Raw genomic sequence first — 19923 nt, forward strand, 5'->3', positions numbered from 1 at the left:
GCCATGTAGGGCAGTGGTTCTCAAAGCCGGTCCGCCGCTTGTTCAGGGAAATCCCCTGGCGCACCAGTCCGGTTTGTTTACCTGCCGCTTCTGCGGGTTAGGCCAATCGCGGCTCCCACTGGCCACGGTTCGCCGCTCCAGGCCAATGGGGGCTGTGGGAAGCAGTGAGGGCCAAGGGACGTACCGGCTGCCCTTCCCACAGCTCCCACTGGCCTGGAGCAGCGAACCATGGCCAGTGGGAGCCACGACTGGCCGAACCTGCAGAAGCGGCAGGTAAACAAACCGGAACGGACCGCCAGGGGCTTTCCCTGAAGAAGCGGCGGACTGGCTTTAAGAACCATTGATGTAGGGTACATGTCCGCAGAGTTCAGGTGTTTCTTTACTTGACTCGCCTAACCAATGCCTCTCCATCTAAATTGCTATTTATACCTGAGCTAGGGGGTGTGGGCAGAGTATGTACGCTATGTGATCCTGGCTAACCTGGTCATGCTAGAGTGTATTGAGGTCAATTCACTTGCGTATTAGATCAAAGCAATTGTAAATGTTTATGTGTTTTTGGTGTTTAAATTTCATAAAACTAATGGAAGATTGCTAGTACATTATGACAGGAGTAGATAAGTGAAAACAATACAAGTAAACATTTACATGGTAAATGCCTTTGCAACTACATTACCCATCAAAGAAATCTTGTGAAATGCTAATGAAGGACTTAAGGTCTTTAACAGAAAATGCTGATTTCACAGCAAGTGGCCATTATATGTAACCCTTCTGCCAGGCCGAGTTGATAGCCGCAAGAGCTGGGTTCCGTACACAGGGGTTCCCTCTCATCAAAGCAAATGCAAAATTGGCTCAAGCCCCCACCCAATGACCTGGGAAAATCTTACACACACCGCTGGGCGCCTCAAAGAGGCAATACTTCTCCTCTCACAAGCACAGAGTCTCGGTGTAGCAGAGAATCTTTAACAACATGAGGTAAACGACATCAGCATTAAATTGGGAAACCACCACAGCTACGGTTCATCAACCAAACCATGAGCAAAGACCCACCCCAGCAAATTGGGCCAGGTCCTTTCCCTTGGGTTCTTGAGTCCAACAACCCAAATGTCTCGAGTCCAGCAACCAAATCACCCAAAGTCCAAAAAGTCCAACAACCCAAAAGTCCAGCCCCAGAGTTCGAGAGTTCATCTGCAGAGTGTTATTCCTCAGTCTGGGTGAAAATGTGGGGGGGGGGGGGCAAGGGGAAGAGGTAAGGGGCACCTTACATGATCTGAAGCTGACTGCACCGCAGCTCCATAGGGCTTCACTCCGATCCGCTCCACGAGCTGCTCCACTTCGCTCCACCAGCGGTCCCACAAACTGCTCCGCTCCGCAAGCGGCTTCCACCGTCCCACGAGCTGCTCCACCAGCTGGTCCACGAGCCTCTCCAGCCATCCCATGAACTGCTCTGCTCCGCATCCCACAAGCGGTTCCCACCGTCCTGTGAACTGCTCCACCAGCCGCTCCAGCCGTCCCGCGAACTGCTCCGCTCTGCAATAGATCTTCAGGCTCCCCACTACTTGACACACTGCTCAGTGATTTCAGCTTGTAGTAGTGGGAGCCTCAGTGCTGGTGCACCATAAGACTAAAGTGAATTCAGCTCAGCACCTATAGCTAGACTCCTAATAGACCCAAAATTAGCTCTGATGTTCCACAGTGGAGAGAGATGGAGGTGCAATTGATGTTTCAGGCCCTCACAAAAGGGGCCCACACCACCAGATACTAATACCTGTCTCCAGCCTCTCTCAATTCACAGAGTTTTGGAACCCATGTCCCTTGCCTAGCGAATGCTACTTAGTTGATGGTGAGTCCCTCCATCATAACAAAACGCCAAGTACAATTCCACTGTCCTTGATTCCCATAATCGGGATAACAATTTATTCTTCCTGCCCCAATAACAGAGACAGTGGGGATCCCACAGCAGCCAAAGTGACCATTTGGGCAGCTATGGGCTCATTCTAGGCGGGGTGGGTGTGCCTATGCAAATGAAATCAGCCCCTGAAGTTCTTTTCCACAACTTGTCACCTCACCACCGGATGTCAGGGTGGAGCCTGTCCTGACTCTGCTTACATTCTCCCCCCAGCCGAGAATTTGTCGTCCTGACAAATCACACTCCCTTTATACCAACTCATTGGCTTCCTCCAAAGGGCCTCAGGAAGCCCAGTTTAGCTTCCATAAGCCTGTGTGCTAAATGTATGGGCTCCTCACTAGTCACCCCAGGTGCATAAGTTAACCGTTTTACTGGTCTTATCACCCTGTCTCGTCTATTGAGAATCTCTGTTGCCATGGTAGGGGGAACATCCCCGAGTGACGAATGGAGAGGTTTCCTTCGAGGATGTCTCCATTCCAGGGTTGTGTCTTCATCCTCAGACTCACTCTTGGATGTGCTGCATGGGGGTAGGTTAGCTGCAGATGTTGGATGGTGGCTTTGGTCTAGCAACTTTATCCTGCCCGGTTGCCCTATTGTAGTCCATCTCATAAGGGATACTTACTAATTCCCCCACCGGGAGCAAAAGGTTTCTATGCACTGTCTTTATTTGCCCTGGATCCTCTTCAGGTTTGATCTTGTAGACCGGCAGGTCTCCGAGCTTTTCCATCACCAAGTAAGGTACTGCCTTACATCCTTCAGCTATCTTGTGTTTGCTAGCAATACCCAAATTTCGCAGCAGAACTTTGTCCCCCGGCTGGAGCTCCTGCAAACGTACCCTAGCATCATATCGACGTTTGTTGCGGTCTGCGTTCTTCCGAGCCACAGATGAAGCTAAGTGATAAGCATCTCGCAGCTTTTCCCTTAGTCAGGATACATATTGCTGATGAGTTTCATAGCTATCTCCATCCTCTGATACACCAAAGCACAAGTCTATAGGTAATCTTGGTTCTCGCCCAAACATCAAGAGATATGGGGTGACTCCCGTAGCATCATTCTTTGTGGCGTTGTAGGCATGCACCAAAAATGTGACATGTTGGCTCCAGGTTGCCTTCTGCTCTGGTCGCAAAGTCCCCAACATATCTAATAGGGTTCGGTTGAACCTCTCTGGCTGAGGATCACCTTGCGGGTGATAAGGTGTTGTCCTAGACTTTTTAATTCCCGCTATCCTCTGCACCTCCTTCAGAAGGTGGCTCTCAAAGTCCCGCCCCTGATCTGAGTGTATCCGGGCTGGGAATCCATAAACTGAGAAATATTTTTCCCACAGTACTCGAGTGACAGTGATGGCCCCCTGATCACGTGTGGGATATACCTGTGCATACCGCGTAAAATGGTCAGTCACTACTAGAATGTTCCCAACATTCCTCTTGTCTACTTCTAAAGACAGGAAATCAATGCTTCACCCCTCCCTTTTGGCAAGTAGTGTATCACGAATGTCAGTATCTTGCAGCTGGGCTTCTTGCCAGTCAGCCGCATTGAGCATGGGCAAAGGAGATTGGTCCAATGCAATATAGTTCACTGAAGCAGAAGGCATGCATTCAGAGGGCAGGCCCAAAGCTTCTGCAACACATCCCTGAAGGCTCTCACGGGCCTCTGGCTCTCGGCGACTCACACTGCAAGATATGGTCAGAGGTCAAAAGTCTAAGTGCCTTCCTCTCTCACTGTCATCAAAGGAAAGGCCCATGTGGGTAGAGAGACTGTCAACTTGTCTTCTGTGAGAAGATGTAAATATGGATTCAAAGAAAGATCCTTCATCTCTGGACTGTTTGAATTCTAATAGGGCAGAATTTGAAGTTACAAACTGTGATCTATCTATTATATTTGACCTGCTTTAACCTCTCAAAAACTCATTCTTTTTTCTTAGCTAACAAACCTGTAGTTTCAAAAAAAAAAAAAAAAAAAAAAAGAAAAGGAGTACTTGGGACTAACCAATTTATTTGAGCATAAGCTTTCGTGAGCTACAGCTCACTTTATCGGATGCATACTGTGGAAAATACAGAGGATGTTTTTATACACACAGACCATGAAAAAATAGGTGTTTATCACTACAAAAGGTTTTCTCTCCCCCCACCCTACTCTCCTGCTGGTAATAGTTTATCTAAAGTGATCACTCTCCTTACAATGTATATGATAACCAAGGTGGGCCATTTCCAGCTCATCCGACGAAGTGAGCCGTAGCTTATGCTCAAATAAATTGGTTAGCCTCTAAGGTGCCACAAGTCCTCCTTTTCTTTTTGCGAATACAGACTAACACGGCTGTTACTCTGAAACCTGTAGTTTGTTGATCATAGAATTGGCTGCCAGCGTTATCTTTGGTGTAAGATCTAGAGTACCAGTTGATCTAGGATGAATGACTGGTCTCTTGGGACTGGGATAAAACTGATGTGGTGTGATTTTAGGTTTAAGTAACTTTTTAATCACAAAGTTCAGTTTGCCGGGGTGACAAGACAGACTGGAGAGTGTAAGGTGACTGTCTGTGACTCCATGGTAAGACTGGTACTGTGATCCAGAAGTTTACATTTGTTATTGACTTGGTGAAATCTAATAGAATATACCACCAGTTTGGGGCGTCTGCCCTTGTTTTCTGACAGTCTGCCCTGAGATAGGCACTCACAGTTGTGAGTCACTCCAGACAGTGCGACACACTACACATCGCCGTAAGGAGTGTGCAGTATAATATAGACATAACCTTAAAGCTTCTCTGGGGGTAACACTGTTTTTCCTTTCCTAACAAAGTTCCTTATTCACTGAGACAAGGGGAAGGATATATTATATCCTTTTCTTATTGGCCAGAAAATCGGTTCAATAAGGGATACTACCTCACCCATCTGGTCTCTCTAACACCAATACAGCTACAGCAACACTGCATGTACACTCCTTATTCACTGTAAGAAAATAGGGCTCTTCATTTCATTATTACTGTCAAATGACAGCATGTCAGGCAGGGACTCATTCTGAACCAGCAAAAACAAGAGGCAAAGAAAATGCTAGTGTTCATCCCTCCCAAAGACTTTCAGTTTGATAAGGCTGAGTGGAAAGAGAGCTTCATCAGATTCCCAGCTGTATCAAGGCTTACCCCAGAGCAGCAAAGCACATGTTAGCTTAGTAACTTACGCAATGGGCAGTGAAGCTGACAATACATACAAATCACTTGCCTTTACTGAGGAAGGAGAGAGAGAGAGTGTGTGGGGGAGGCGGCGGGGGGGTGTTTCCTCAGTGCACAGTTATTTGGGCTCTGCACTGGGTACAGCAATTCTCCCTAAGGATGAAAGTCTTGTAATCAGTTATTGTCAGAGTTTCTGATGTAAAAATCTGAAAGCCAAAACGAAGTGTACATAAGACTTGAATGTGAATCTCTCAGATAAGTGCCTTACTTAAAGGAATGTAGAATAATCAGTTATGGAGAAAATTCAGAGGAAATATTGACTTATTCACTGGAGGAAATCTGACTCCCACTAAACAGCCTGCCATCAGCTGTAAGTACTGGATTGCTACAGTGAGATTTGCTGGAGTTGAAGGGGACTTTGTAATATATGAAAGGATTAACCAGGGGATCAAGATGGTCATCTGGTTATAATACTACATTTATAGAAGCCATCTCACTAACTTCTGAAAAAAGAAAAGGAGTACTTGTGGCACCTTAGAGACTAACCAATTTATTTGTCTTATTTTCTTAGTCTCTAAGGTGCCACAAGTACTCCTTTTCTTTTTGCGAATACAGACTAACACGGCTGTTACTCTGAAAACTAACTTCTGAGGTTCACATGAGCTTGCCACACTTTTCAGCATTCTGACATTAATTTCAACATAAGGAAAGTTTCCCCTTTTTAATAAAGTTGATTTAAATTTACAAAGGAGAGCCAACTAACAGGTTCACACTCTTCATCTTAAATAAAATGGAAGGATAATCAAAACCAGGTAATCAATTATGGTTTTTTATTTCAAAATGTCAGACTTTGGGACACGAAGAAAATTAGTTAGAAAAGTCAACTGGATGGAAGAGCTCAAAGACGTAACTATGGAGGAGGTTTGGAATTTTCTTTAAACCAACTATAAAAAAAAAAAAACTATCTGCAATTTGCATGCCAAGCAAGTGGGGGAAAATTGAAGGGAAAGGCTCCAGACTCAACAGGACAAGTAATACCTCAAAATGTTATTAGGAGTAAGCAAAGCAAGTTACATCTTGGAGGTCATAAAATTTAGGAATGAAGTGAGAATTGATAACAGTCAAGCTGAATAAGATCTTGCCAAGGAAATTAAAATAATAAGAGGGGGTTTTTTTTTAAAGCTATATAAATAAAAAGAGAATAAGGAAGGATATGGTCAGGCTGCTATGCAGTATGGACAGGGAAGAGATTAAAGATAATCTAAGTCTGACCCAAACCAATATGAATACTTTGCCCCACTTCTCAATAAAGATGAGAATATGGAACATGGGTATGAAGGCAGGAAGGCCGATGGAAGTGAGTTTATAAAAATGGAAATTACCACAACTGAAGCAGAATTAAAACTTAAGTAGCTTAATGTGCTCAAGTTGGAGACACGGGATAATTTCCAACCCTGGAATACTGAAAGAGCTGTCACATGAGACTGCCAGTCCATTTTCAAGGATTTTTTTTTAAAATAAATATATCTATTTGGGAATAGTACCATATGAATTGAGAATAGATAACATTGTACTTACATTTAAGAAAGAAGTGGGGTAGGGTGGAAGTGATCTGGGCAATTATAGACTTGTTAGTCTGGTCTCAGTAGTATGAAAGGTTTTAGAACATACATTTTGAAAGAGAATAACTAAATTCATGGAGGTAAACATAAGAGGAGGCATAATGCAACATGGATTTACTAGACTGTAGATTGTGCCAGATTAACCTGAGATACTTCTTTGAGAAAAAAAAAATCAGTTAAGATCAAGGCAATGCAATAGATCTAATATTTGGACTTCAGTAAAGCATTTGACACAGTACCACATGGGAAATTATTAATTTATTTAGCCCTGGCCTACACTAGGAGTTGAGGTCGAAGTTAGCAGCGTTAAATCGATTTAACCCTGCACCCGTCCACACGAAGCAGCTTTTTTTTTTTTTTTTTTTTTAATACTTAAAGGGCTCTTAAAATTGATTTCCTTACTCCACCCCCGACAAGGGGATTAGCACTGAAATCGGCCTCGCTGGGTCGAATTTGGGGTATTGTGGACGCAATTAGATGGTATTGGCCTCAGGGAGCTATCCTGGAGTGCTCCATTGTGACCGCTCTGGACAGCACTCTCAACTCAGATGCACTGGCCAGGTAGACAGGAAAAGGCCCGCGAACTTTTGAATTTCAATTTCCTGTTTGGCCAGCGTGGCAAGCTGCAGGTGAGTGCAGAGCTCATCAGCAGAGGTGACCATGATGGAGTCCCGGAATTGCAAAAGAGCTCCAGCATGGACCAAATGGGAGGTACGGGATCTGATCACTGTATTGGGAGAGGAATCCGTGCTATCAGAACTCCATTCCAGTTTTCGAAATGCCAAAACATTTGTCAAAATCTCCCAGGGCATGAAGGACAGAGGCCATAACAGGGATCTGAAGCAGTGCCACATGAAACTTAAGGAGCTGAGGCAAGCCTACCAGAAAACCAGAGAGGCAAATGGCCGCTCCGGGTCAGAGCCCCAAACATACCGCTTCTATGATTAGGGGGGTTCAGCCACCACTACCCCAGCCGTGTTATTTGACTCCTTCAATGGAGATGGAGGCAACACAGAAGCAGGTTTTGGAGACGAAGATGATGATGAAGTTGTAGATAGCTCACAGCAAGCAAGCGGAGAAACCAGTTTTCCCGACAGTCAGGAACTGTTTCTCACCCTGGACCTGAAGCCAGTACCCCCCAAACCCACCCAAGGCTGCCTCCTGGACCTGCCAGGCAGAGAAGGGACCTCTGGTGAGTGTACCTTTTAAAAATACTATACATGGTTTAAAAGCAAGCATGTTTAATGATTAATTTGCCCTGGCATTTGCCGCTCTCCTGGATGTACTCCCAAAGCCTTTGCAAAAGGTTTCTGGGGAGGGCAGCCTTATTCCGTCCACCATGGTAGGACACTTTACCACACCAGGCCAGTAGCATGTACTCGGGAATCATTGTAGAACAAGGCATTGCAGTGTATGTTTGCTGGCATTCAAACAACATCCGTTCTTTACCTCTGTGTTATCCTCAGGAGAGTGATATCATTCATGGTCACCTGGTTGAAATAGGGTGCTTTTCTTAAGGGGACATTCAGAGGTACCCATTCCTGCTGGGCTGTTTGCCGGTGGCTGAACAGAAATGTTCCCCGCTGTTAGCCACATGGTGGGGAAAGGCAAAATGTGACCTTGGAACGAAAGCACACATGCCATGTATGTAATGTTAACAGCAAGGTTTATCATGAAAGAGTGTACCCATTGTTCTATAAAATGTGTCTTTTTAACTACCGCTCTCCCTTTTTTTTCTCCACCAGCTGCATGTGTTTCAAGGATCACAGGATCTTCTCCTTCCCAGAGGCTAGTGAAGATTAGAAGGCGAAAAAAAACACACTCACGATGAAATGTTCTCTGAGCTCATGCTGTCCTCCAACACTGACAGAGCACAGGCGAATGTGTGGAGGCAGACAATATCAGAGTGCAGAAAAGCACAAAATGACTAGGAAGAGAGTAAGTGGCGGGCTGAAGAGAGGGCTGAAGCTGAAAGGTGGTGGCAGCATGATGAGAGGAGGCAGGATTCAATGCTGAGGCTGCTGGAGGATCAAACTAATATGCTCCAGCGTATGGTTGAGATGCAGGAAAGGCAGCAGCAGCACAGACCGCCACTACAGCCCCTGTGTAACCAACCACCCTCCTCCTCAATTTCCATAGCCTCCTCACCCAGATGCCCAAGAACGCGGTGAGAAGGCCTCCAGCCACCCAGCCACTCCACCCCAGAGGATTGCCCAAGCAACAGAAGTCTGGCATTCAATAAGTTTTAAAGTGCTGTGTGGCCTTGTCCTTCCCTCCTCCACCACCCCTCCTGGTGCTTCTCTCCTCCACCACCCCTCCCGGAGCTACCTTGGCAGTTATCCCCCTAATTGTGTGATGAATTAATAAAGAATGCATGAATGTGAAGCAACAATGACTTTATTGCCTCTGCAAGCAGTGATCGAAGGGAGGAGGAGAGGGTGGTTAGCTTACAGAGAAGGAGAGTGAACCAAGGGGTGGGGGGTTTCATCAAGGAGAAACAAACAGAACTTTCACACCGTAGCCTGGCCAGTCATGAAACTGGTTTTCAAAGCTTCTCTGATGTGCACTGTGCCCTCCTGTGCTCTTCTAACCGCCCTGGTGTCTGGCTGCACATAACCAATGATCAGGCAATTTGCCTCAACCTCCCACCCCGCCATAAACATCTCCCCCTTACTCTCTCAGATATTGTGGAGCGCACAGCAAGCAGTAATAACAGTGGGAATATTGGTTTCGCTGAGGTCTAACTGAGTCAGTAAACTGCGCCAGCGCGCTTTTAAACATCCAAATGCACATTCTACCACCATTCTGCACTTGCTCAGCCTGTAGTTGAACAGCTCTTGACTTCTGTCCAGGCTGCCTGTGTACAGCTTCATGAGCCAGGGCATTAAGGGGTAGGCTGGGTCCCCAAGGATAACTATAGGCATATCAACATCCCCAATGGTTATTTTCTGGTCTGGGAATAAAGTCCCTTCCTGCAGCTTTTGAAACAGACCAGAGTTCCTGAAGATGTGAGCGTCATGTACCTTTCCTGGCCATCCCACGTTGATGTTGGTGAAACGTCCCTTGTGATCCACCAGTGCTTGCAGCACTATCGAAAAGTACCCCTTGCGGTTTATGTACTCGGTGGCTTGGTGCTCCGGTGCCAAGATAGGTATATGGGTTCCGTCTATGGCCCCACCACAGTTAGGGAATCCCATTGCAGCAAAGCCATCCACTATGACCTGCACATTTCCCAGGGGCACTACCCTTGATATCAGCAGATCTTTGATTGCGTTGGCTACTTGCATCACAACAGCCCCCACAGTAGATTTGCCCACTCCAAATTGATTCCCAACTGACCGGTAGCTGTCTGGCGTTGCAAGCTTCCACAGGGCTATTGCCTCTCGCTTCTCAACTGTGAGGGCTGCTCTCATCTTGGTATTCATTTGCTTCAGGGCAGGGGAAAGCAAGTCACAAAGTTCCATGAAAGTGCCCTTACACATGCGAAAGTTTCGCAGCCACTGGGAATCGTCCCAGACCTGCAACACTACGCAGTCCCACCAGTCTGTGCTTGTTTCCCGGGCCCAGAATCAGCGTTCCACGGCATGAATCTGCCCCATTAGCACCATGATGCCTGCATTGCCAGGGCCCATGCTTTGAGAGAAGTCTGTGTCCATGTCCTCATAGCTCTCATCACCACGCTGACGTCGCCTACTTGCCCAGTTTCGCTTTGCCAGGTTCTGGTGCTGCATATACTGCTGGATAATGCGCGTGGAGTTTAATGTGCTCCTAATTGCCAAAGTGATCTGAGCAGGCTCCATGCTTGCCAGGGTATGGTGTCTGCACAGAAAAGAGGCGCGGAACAATTGTCTGCCATTGCTCTGACGGAGGCAGGGGAGACTAATGACATGGCTTACACAGTTGGCTTACAGGGAATTAAAATCAACAAAGGGGGTGGCTTTACGTCAAGGAGAAACAAAAACAACTGTCACACAGAATGGCCCCCTCAAGGATTGAACTCAAACCCCTGGGTTTAGCAGGCCAATGCTCAACCCAGTAAACTATCCCTCCCTCTGGTATTTCAGGCAGGACTTCATGGAGGGAGGGGGGAGCAACTGAATACAAAACAAATCTGGTGTATTTCTTGTTTTGATCCACTCCATCTATCTTTTACATCTTTGGCTGGCAGCAGACGGTGCAATAGGACTGCTAGCCATTCACAGCTCCTGCCTGCTCACGATAAGATGGTACAATAGGACTGCCTGCAGGACTAAAGAGAATGTCGAGTCACTCCTAATTTAGTCCCTGCACCCATATCTGCCCAGGCGCTCCTGATTGACCTTACCGAGGCAGCCAGGAGCACTTCGGACATGATGAGGATGGTTTTCAGGCCTATTGTACCATCTGCTGCCACAAGACAATGGGTTGCTGCTGCTGTGTAGCAATGCAATACCATGTCTGCCAGCACCCAGGAGACATATGGTGACAGTGAGCTGAGCGGGCTCCATGCTTGCCGTGGTATGGCGTCTGCACAGGTAACTCAGGAAAAAAGGCGCAAACCAATGGTCTGCCCTTGTTTTCACGGAGCTAGGGAGGGAACGGGGGCCTGACGATATGTACCCAGAACCACCCGCAACAATGTTTTAGCCCCATCAGGCACTGAGATTTCTACCCAGAATTCAAATGGGCAGTGGAGACTGTGGGAACTGTGGGATAGCCACCCACAGTGCAACACTCTGGAAGTCAACGGTTGCCTCAGTACTGTGGACACACTCCGCCGACTACATGCACTTAGAGCATTTGTGTGGGGACACACACAATCGACTGTTTAAAAACGCTTTCTACAAAACCGACTTCTATGAATTTGACCTAATTTCATAGTGTAAACATACCCTTAGAGAAAATGGTGATTAGTACAAGAATTGTACGGTGGGAAAAGGGAGAAGGCAGCTGATTGTGTTGAAAGAAGAACTATCAGACTTGAGGGAGGTTACTAGTGGAGTTCCAGGATCGGTCTCGGGACCAATCTTACTCAGTGCATCCGATGAAGTGAGCTGTAGCTCACGAAAGCTTATGCTCAATAAATTGGTTAGTCTCTAAGGTGCAACAAGTACTCCTTTTCTTTTTGCGAATACAGACTACACGGCTGCTACTCTGAAACCTTACTCAAGACTGTTATTAATGACGTTGGCACGAGAAGGAGGAGGGTGCTAATGAAACTGGGTGATGATCCAAAGTTGGAAGGCAGTGTCAGTATGGATAATGATCAGGTTATTGTTAAGGAAGATCTGAATGACCTTGAAGGCTGGAGTCACAGAAATGGGATGACATTCAGTAGTACAGAGTTCAAGGTCATGCACTTAGGGTCTAAAAAGAATTTCTTCTATAAGCTGGGGTGGCTCATCAGTTGGAAGAGATAGAGAAGAGAGACCTGGTATATTAGTCAGTCAGAGGATGACTATGAGCTACCAATGTGATAACAGCTGCGAAAAAGGCAAATGCAATCCTAAGGTGTATCAGGTCAGGCATTTCTATCTTGGATAAAGAAATACCGTGCACAGTTCTGGTCACCCATGTTCAAGACAGATGGATTTAAACTGGAACAGATGCGGTCATTAATATAAAGGGAAGGGTAACCACCTTTCTGTATACAGAACTATAAAATCCCTCCTGGCCAGAGGCAAAACCCTTTCACCTGTAAAGGGTTAAGAAGCTAAGATAACCTCGCTGGCACCTGACCAAAATGACCAATGAGGAGACAAGATACTTTCAAAGCTGGGGCGGGGTGGGGGGAACAAAGGGTCTGTTTGTCTGTGTGATGCTTTTTCCGGGACCAGGTCAGGAATGCTCTTCAGAACTTCTGTTAAGTTAGTAAGTAATCTAGCTAGAAATGCGTTAGATTTCCTTTTGTTAAATGGCTGGTAAAAGAGCTGTGCTGAATGGAATGTATATTTCTGTTTGTGTGTCTTTTTTGTAACTTAAGGTTTTGCCTAGAGGGATTTTGTGTTTTGAATCTGATTACCCTGTAAGGTATTTACCACCCTGATTTTACAGAGGCGATTCTTTTACTTTTTCTTTAATTAAAATTCTTCTTTTAAGATGCTGGTTGCTTTTTCATTGTTCTTAAGATCCAAGGGTTTGGGTCTGCATTCACCTATGCAAATTGGTGAGGATTTTTATCAAGCCTTCCCCAGGAAAGGGGGTGTAGGGCATGTGGGGGAAGATGTCTCCAAGTGGGCTCTTTCCCTGTTCTTTGTTTAACACGCTTGGTGGTGGCAGCATACGGTTCAAGGACAAGGCAAAGTTTGTACCTTGAGGGAGTTTTTAACCTAAGCTGGTCAGAATAAGCTTAAGGGGTCTTTCATGCAGGTCCCACATCTGTACCCTAGAATTCAGAGTAGGGAAGGAACCTTGACAGATGCAGAGGAGAGCTGTAGGATGATCCGGGGAATGGAGGGAGGGCCTATCTTATGAGAGGAGACTGGAAGAGCTTGGCTTGTTTATTTTCGTAAAGAGATGACAGAGGGGATATGACTGCACTCCATCAATATGTCAGGGGGTTAAACACCAGGGAGGATGAAGAGCTATGTCAGCTCAAGGACAATGTTGGCACAAGGACAAATGGGTATAAACTGGCCATGAACAAATTCAGGCTGGAAATTACAAGAAGGTTTCTAAACATCAGAGGTGTGGAAAAGCCTCCCAATAGGAATTATGGGAGCAAAAACTGTAATTAGTTTTAAGAGAGATCTGGACAAATTTGTGTGGGGGTATTGCTTGCTCAGGGTCTAACTGGTCGCCATACGTAGGGTCAGTAAGGAATCTTCCCATGGGTCAGATTGGCAGTGATCTTGGGGTTTTTTTGCCTTCCTCTGCAATGTGGGTGCAGGTCACTTGCCGAGATTATCCAAGTATCTCTCATTTTAATCAATTCACTGTCACTGCAGGGGCCTTTGACATGGTGCACCTCAGTCCCTCCTATTCTCTTCCTGTGACACAATAGTTTAGTCTCCTAGGGCCAGAGTCCCTGATGTGGTGCAGCCATTTTGTACCAACAGACTCTGGCTCTAAATCAGTCTAAGCAGCCCAGGGAGTCTGAGGTGATTACCCTCACCTCAGTGAAATGGGCGATCACCAGGGTATAGAGCTGACACAGGGGCTTTCCACCACTCCCCCTCTGTGCTGCCATTGTAACAGGGAAAATAGTAGATGGCTGGAGGGAAAGGGGTTGTGGCCAGCCACATTGTGGCTCTTCGCAGCCTGGTGTAAATTATAGCAGTCCCAAGGCAATTGGATTGATAGTACGAAGACAATTGATTTTATAGTTGGAAGGACATTTAAAAATAGTATCAGTAGAATGGTTAAAGCCTGCTGTAATTTTTTTCTATGAAATCCATGGGATATTCAGAATATATTATGGGTTTCTCCCACACTTCACTAGGAAAGAATCAGAGTGACTCAACTCACTGTGGTACAGAACAACAGGATCTGGCCCCAGAAGTGACCCACAGGGAAGGAGTGTGGTGGTATAAATGCGTCGGACTCTCTTGTGGTTCCTAGCTCTGAGTTGGGGGTGGGAGGCATGGCACTTCAAGAAGGCATAGTGATCTCTTAAGGTTTGTCTACACTGCAATTAAAAACCCACAGCTGGCTCATGCCAATGACTTCAGCTCAAAGGGTTCAGGCTAAGGGGCTGTTTAATTGCAGCATAAATGTTCAGGCTCGGGCTGTGATTCCACGAGGTGTGAGGATCTCGGCACTTGGGCTGCTGCCCAAGCCTGAACATCTACATGCCAATTAAACAGCCCCACAGCCCAAGCCACTCGAGCCCGAGTCAGCTGGCACAGACCTGCCACAGGTTTTTAATTGCGGTGTAAACACACCCACAGAGTATCCCAAAGCACATGGGAAACATACTTAGTGTACTTTTTCCTATGGAGCTGGTCAGCTTTGCTGGCTGGTGAAGAGGGAGAGTAGATCCATTGACCTGCCTCCTTCCCAACCCCTTTAGAGTAGCTTGCACTACAAGGGGTACTAGCAAGTATCAATCCCTGCTCCTAGAAGAGACCCCTGGGAATGTGAGTAGCCCTAGCACAGGGAGCATGAAGGCAGAAAGCTCACTGAATCCTCTACCTCCCATGTACCTCTAAATAGGTACCAGTCACAAACTTATTTTTACCTGCATCAATTTGAGACGAGCCACATCTCTCAGCTGTGGTTTTATCACTCCTGAATATAGCATCAGTCACTGGCAGCACACAGCATCATGCATGGTCTCTCTTGGAGTATATCTTCCTTGAGAAGTTAGCCTGGGTGATCAGCGCATGGGTTAGCATAGGCCAGGTGTGAGGAGACATGCTGCAAAGCCATACCCAACTTACTGTGTCCTCACTGGTGCTGCACTCCCATTTCCCTGTGTCACTAGCAGTCCTGGGGTCATAGCCCGTGGTTCTTTATGGTGATTTTCTCCCAGTGAGTTGTAGGAGAATTCAGCTGTCCTTCTGGGCACATAGAAGGAAATGTGGGAAGGCACTGGAGGACTACAAGCGCTTGAGTGATTTAGCCTGAGTCCTAACTGTAGGGTTGCCAACTTTGAAACTGCAGAAAACTGAACACCCTTGCCCCACCCCTTCCCTCACCCCCCGCTCACTCAATCCTCACTCCCTCTTCCCCACGCTCACTCACGTGCTCATTTTCACCAGGCTGGGGCAGGGGTTTGGGGTACAGGAGGGGGCTCCAGGCTGGAGTTCAGGGGTTCGGAGTGCAGGGCTGGCCTTACCATGAGGCAAACTGAGGCAGCCGCCTCAGGTGCCAGACTGTGGGGGAGTGTCACTAGGACCCAGAATGTAGAAAATTATGTCTGCTGCTGGTGCATATGTATTCTCTCTACTCTAGATGCCCAGAGATGGTGGAGTGCTGTGCTGGAGGAAGGATGGCACAAGAGACATAACTGGCAGGCAGGAGAAAAGGTAAGAGGAACTAACAGAAAGCAGCAGGAGCTGCAGGAAGAGAGAGAGGAGAATCAGCCTCTTATGTACCTCTCTAGCAGCCCCAGGAGCCTGGGCTGATTAACACCTGCTTCTCAGGGAGCTTCCTGTTTCCTGCTGCTTCCCTGAACCCACTTGCGGAGAACAGGCAGTCAAGTGAAGTAGTAGGAGCCAGTTACGCCCTTAAGATGCTGATATCTTCCCTCACTCAGGCCCTGCTACCAGCCTGCTTATTTGTCCCCTTCAATTACACGTTGAGAGCCACTATAGCTGGCACAGAACATCAGTCATGAGTAAAGGAAGAAAATGCCCTTCTGGGGCAGCATTTGGAAAAAGCAAGCAAGCAAGCAAGCAAGCAAAGGAAGCTTTTCTATCTAAGCAAGAAGGAGCTCTCCTGAGATCCATAGACACAAATGTTCATGGTGAGCCTTCCAGCCCCAGTGAGGATGTGAGTGGCGAGGAGATGCCTGATCTTTCAGTTAGTCAGAGTGCAGGTGACCTGGCAGCCACTGCAGCATCCATATCTCCATCTCAAATGGATGTAACCATGCACATTCCTGAAGAAAAGTGTAGATCAGAGAACAGCTGCTGCCAAGTTTAGTTCCTTAAGTCTAGATGATCCAAGACTGTAGACCCACTTGAGCAGTAGCCTGAGGAACTACCTTGTACTGCATGGGACACAGCAAGTGGAAAAACTTCAAGTTCCCCAAAGACAATGAAAATAGAAGTTTCCATCCAACACATTAGTGGTGTGAAATCCCCAATGATGACAAAGTGGAGAGGCCATGGCTTATGTACTCAAAAACCCAGAATGCTGCATACTGTTTTTGTTGCAAATTCTTCCAGTCTAATGTTCCAGCCACATTGGGTTCTACAGGAACAAAGGGCTGGAAAAATCTGGCTAGAAATCTGGCATGCCATGAGAAGACAGGAAATCACCAGAGAGCATTCCATAGGTGGAAAGTGCTTGAGATGAGACTAACGTTAAAGGCCACCATAGATGATCAGCATCAAGAGATGATTGCATCAGAGTCTCTTTACTGGCAAAATGTTCTGAAAAGGCTCATTGCCATTGTGAGAGTACTTGCTTCCCAAAACCTAGCACTGCGTGGCACCTCAGCTCAGCTGTACGTGCCAAACAATGGAAACTTCCTTAAAATTGTGGAGCTGATGGCTGAGTTTGATGCTGTACTCCAGCAGCATCTAAGAAGAGTCACCACCCAAGAAATGTGTACACACCACTACCTTGGGAAAAAAACATTCAAAATGAGATCACACAGTTACTGGCAACAAAAGTCAAACAGAAGATTGTGGCAGATCTGAAGTCAGCAAGATATTACTCTGTTATTCTGGACTGCACACCTGACATCAGCCATATGGAACAATGGTTTTAATGGTGCGTTTTGTAACAACAGAACCTAGGGAAAATGTCCCTGCAATGGTGACTGTCAGAGCATTTTCTAGAATTTATTGACATTGATGATATTACAGGAGCTGGTATGACAAATGTGCTTCTTAAAAAGCTAGAAGATATGGGAATTGTGATAGCTGACTTGAGAGATCAGGGCTACGATAATTGTGCCAACATGAGAGGAAAGAACAGAGCAGTGCAGACACGGATCCGAGAGTTAAACTCTCGAGCTTTTTTTGTTCCATGCAGGTCTCATTCATTGAAGTTGGTGGTCAACAGGGGCGGCAAGTTGTATGGGCCTGTGGTGCTCAGGCTCCAGCAATATTCAGGGCCCGGGGGCCCAGCGCCAAAAATGTTTGGGGCCGGGTCTCTCCCCTGGCCCCGCCTGCCACCCCCCGCACCTCTCCCAAATGTCCCCTGGCCCCCACTTGTTGCCCCTGCACACCTCCCCTGGGTCCCGGAGTGTCCCTACCTTTCCCCTGCAGCTCCACGCTGCCTCCGCCCTGCTGGCTCCCGGCATCAACTGCTGCCACAGGGTCCTAGCGCCCTCCATACACTAGCGGCAGGGCAGGCTCCCCTGACCCTGCCCTTCCGCCTAGGAGCCTTCCCTTTTCCAGTGGGATCCTCCACCAGCACGGGGCCCCCCCTTGCCTGCAGTCACCACTCCTGCCATATGCTGGGCAACGGGCAGCCCCATCCCTCACCCCATTGAGGCTATAATGAGGGGGCACATGTGATGGCAGCCCTCTCTCCCCCTCAACCTGGCATCCACCACAGGGGAGGCGAGGGGGCTTCCTGAACCTGAGAGGGGCCCATGGAGCATGTGCAGTGACAGTGGTGCAAGGTGAGTGTGCTGCCAGAGGGAAGAGGGGGGCCCCTCCCCCAGAGCTCACTGCTGCTGGCAGGGAGAAGGCTGTGGGGAATCCTCCTCTCTGGCCCCAGCCCAGGGGCAGCTTGCTTGCACCCCAAACTCATCCCCAGTCCTGCCCCCCCAGAGCCTGCACCCCAATCCTCTGCCCCAGCCCTCTGCCCCTCCCACACCCCAAACCTCTCATCCCCCCCGCACCCTGACCCTCTGCCCCAGCCCTGAGCCCTGTCCTGCATCATGAACCTCCGAGCCCTCACCCCAACCCTCTGTCCTAGCCCTAAGCCCCCTCCCAAACCCCTCATCCCCAGCCAAACCCCAAACCTCCATCCCTGCACCCCCACCCTCCGCACCCCCTACAACCTCCAACTCCCTCCCAGAGCCTGCAACCTTCACCCCCTCCTACACTCCCAGCCCAGAGCCTGCACCCAAACTCCATCCCAGAGCCTGCATCCCCACTCCCTGCCCCAGCCCAGAGCCTGCACCCAGTACCCAAACTCCATCCCAGAACCTGCACCCCAGACCCCCTCCCCCACCCAAACTCCCTCCCAGAGCCCAACCTCTCACCCTTTTTGCACCCAAACTCCCTCACAGAGCTTGCACCCCTCCTGCACCCCAATCCCCTGCCCCAGGCCAGAACCTGCACCCCAGACCTCCTCCCCCCACCCAAACTCCCTCCCAGAGCCTAGGCAGATGGGGGGGCAGAGTTTAGGGGGGGATGGTTCTGGGCACCACCAAAATTTCTACAAAACCTGCCACCATGGTGGTCAGTGACGCAGCATCAGCTTCTAGTGAGCCTGCTGAATTTTTTTAATGTAATTCAAAGCATCTATGTATTTTTCTCTGCATCAACCCATTGGATGGCAAATTTTGAAGCAACATCTGAGAACATCCTCTCTGACACTGAAACCACTGAGTGCGACATAATGGGAAAGTCAAGTGGAGGCGATAAAGCCTATCAAACACCAAATTGGGAAGATAAATGATGCCATAATTGCCATTATGGAAGATAATGCTATGACAAGAACTGTTCATGGGAGAACAGTGGCAGAGGGAAATTGAATCACCAGAAATTTACATAACTTCAAATTTCTGTGTGGCTTAGTGTTGTGGCATGACATACTGTTTGAAATAAATGTTGTAAGCAAGAGATTCCAAGGTGTTGACCTTGATATATCTGGAGCAATGGAACAACTGGACAAAGCAAAGTCATACCTACAGTCTTACCGGTCAGATGAGGGATTTCAAAACATTCTGAAGACTGCACAGAAGTTGGCAGAGGAAGTTCACACTGCAGCTATTTTCCCACCCATTCAAGAATACAAGAGTCACTCAAGAAGACGATATTTTGATTATAAGGCACGGGATAATCCCATAAGAGACCCCAAACAACAATTCAAAGTTGAATTCTTTAACCAGGTGCTAGATCATGTAATACAGTCAGTTGAAGAACGTTCATGCAGCTCAAGGAACACCACAGTATATTTGGGATGTTGTATGATATTCTAAAACTCCTCACTATACCTGAAGAAGACCTACACCAGCAATGCAGGGCACTAGAGACAATGTTGACACATGATGACATGCACGATATTGATGCGAGTGATTTAGGAGATGAACTGAAAGCCCTTTCAAGATACATTTCAGCAGGATCAACTCCAAAGCCTGTTCTGGAATATATGTGCATGAATAAGATGACCACCCTCTTTCCAAATGCTTTTGTTGCTCTGTGCATACTTCTAACACTTCCTGTAACAGTTGCCAGTGGAGAACGCAGCTTCTCCAAGCTGAAGTTAATAAAAAACACATCTAAGCTCCACAATGACATAGGAGAGGCTGTTTGGCCTTGCAACCATCTCAATAGAGCATGAGTTGGCACAGACTGTGGACCTTCAGCAGGAAGCAGTTCAAATCTTTGCAACCAAGAAGACACGGAAAGCACCACTTTGATTATTCAAACAGATAAAAATGCCAGCGTTTACTATGCAGA

This window comes from Eretmochelys imbricata, chromosome 4 (assembly GCF_965152235.1).
Source record: "Eretmochelys imbricata isolate rEreImb1 chromosome 4, rEreImb1.hap1, whole genome shotgun sequence".
NCBI lineage: Eukaryota > Metazoa > Chordata > Testudines > Cheloniidae > Eretmochelys > Eretmochelys imbricata.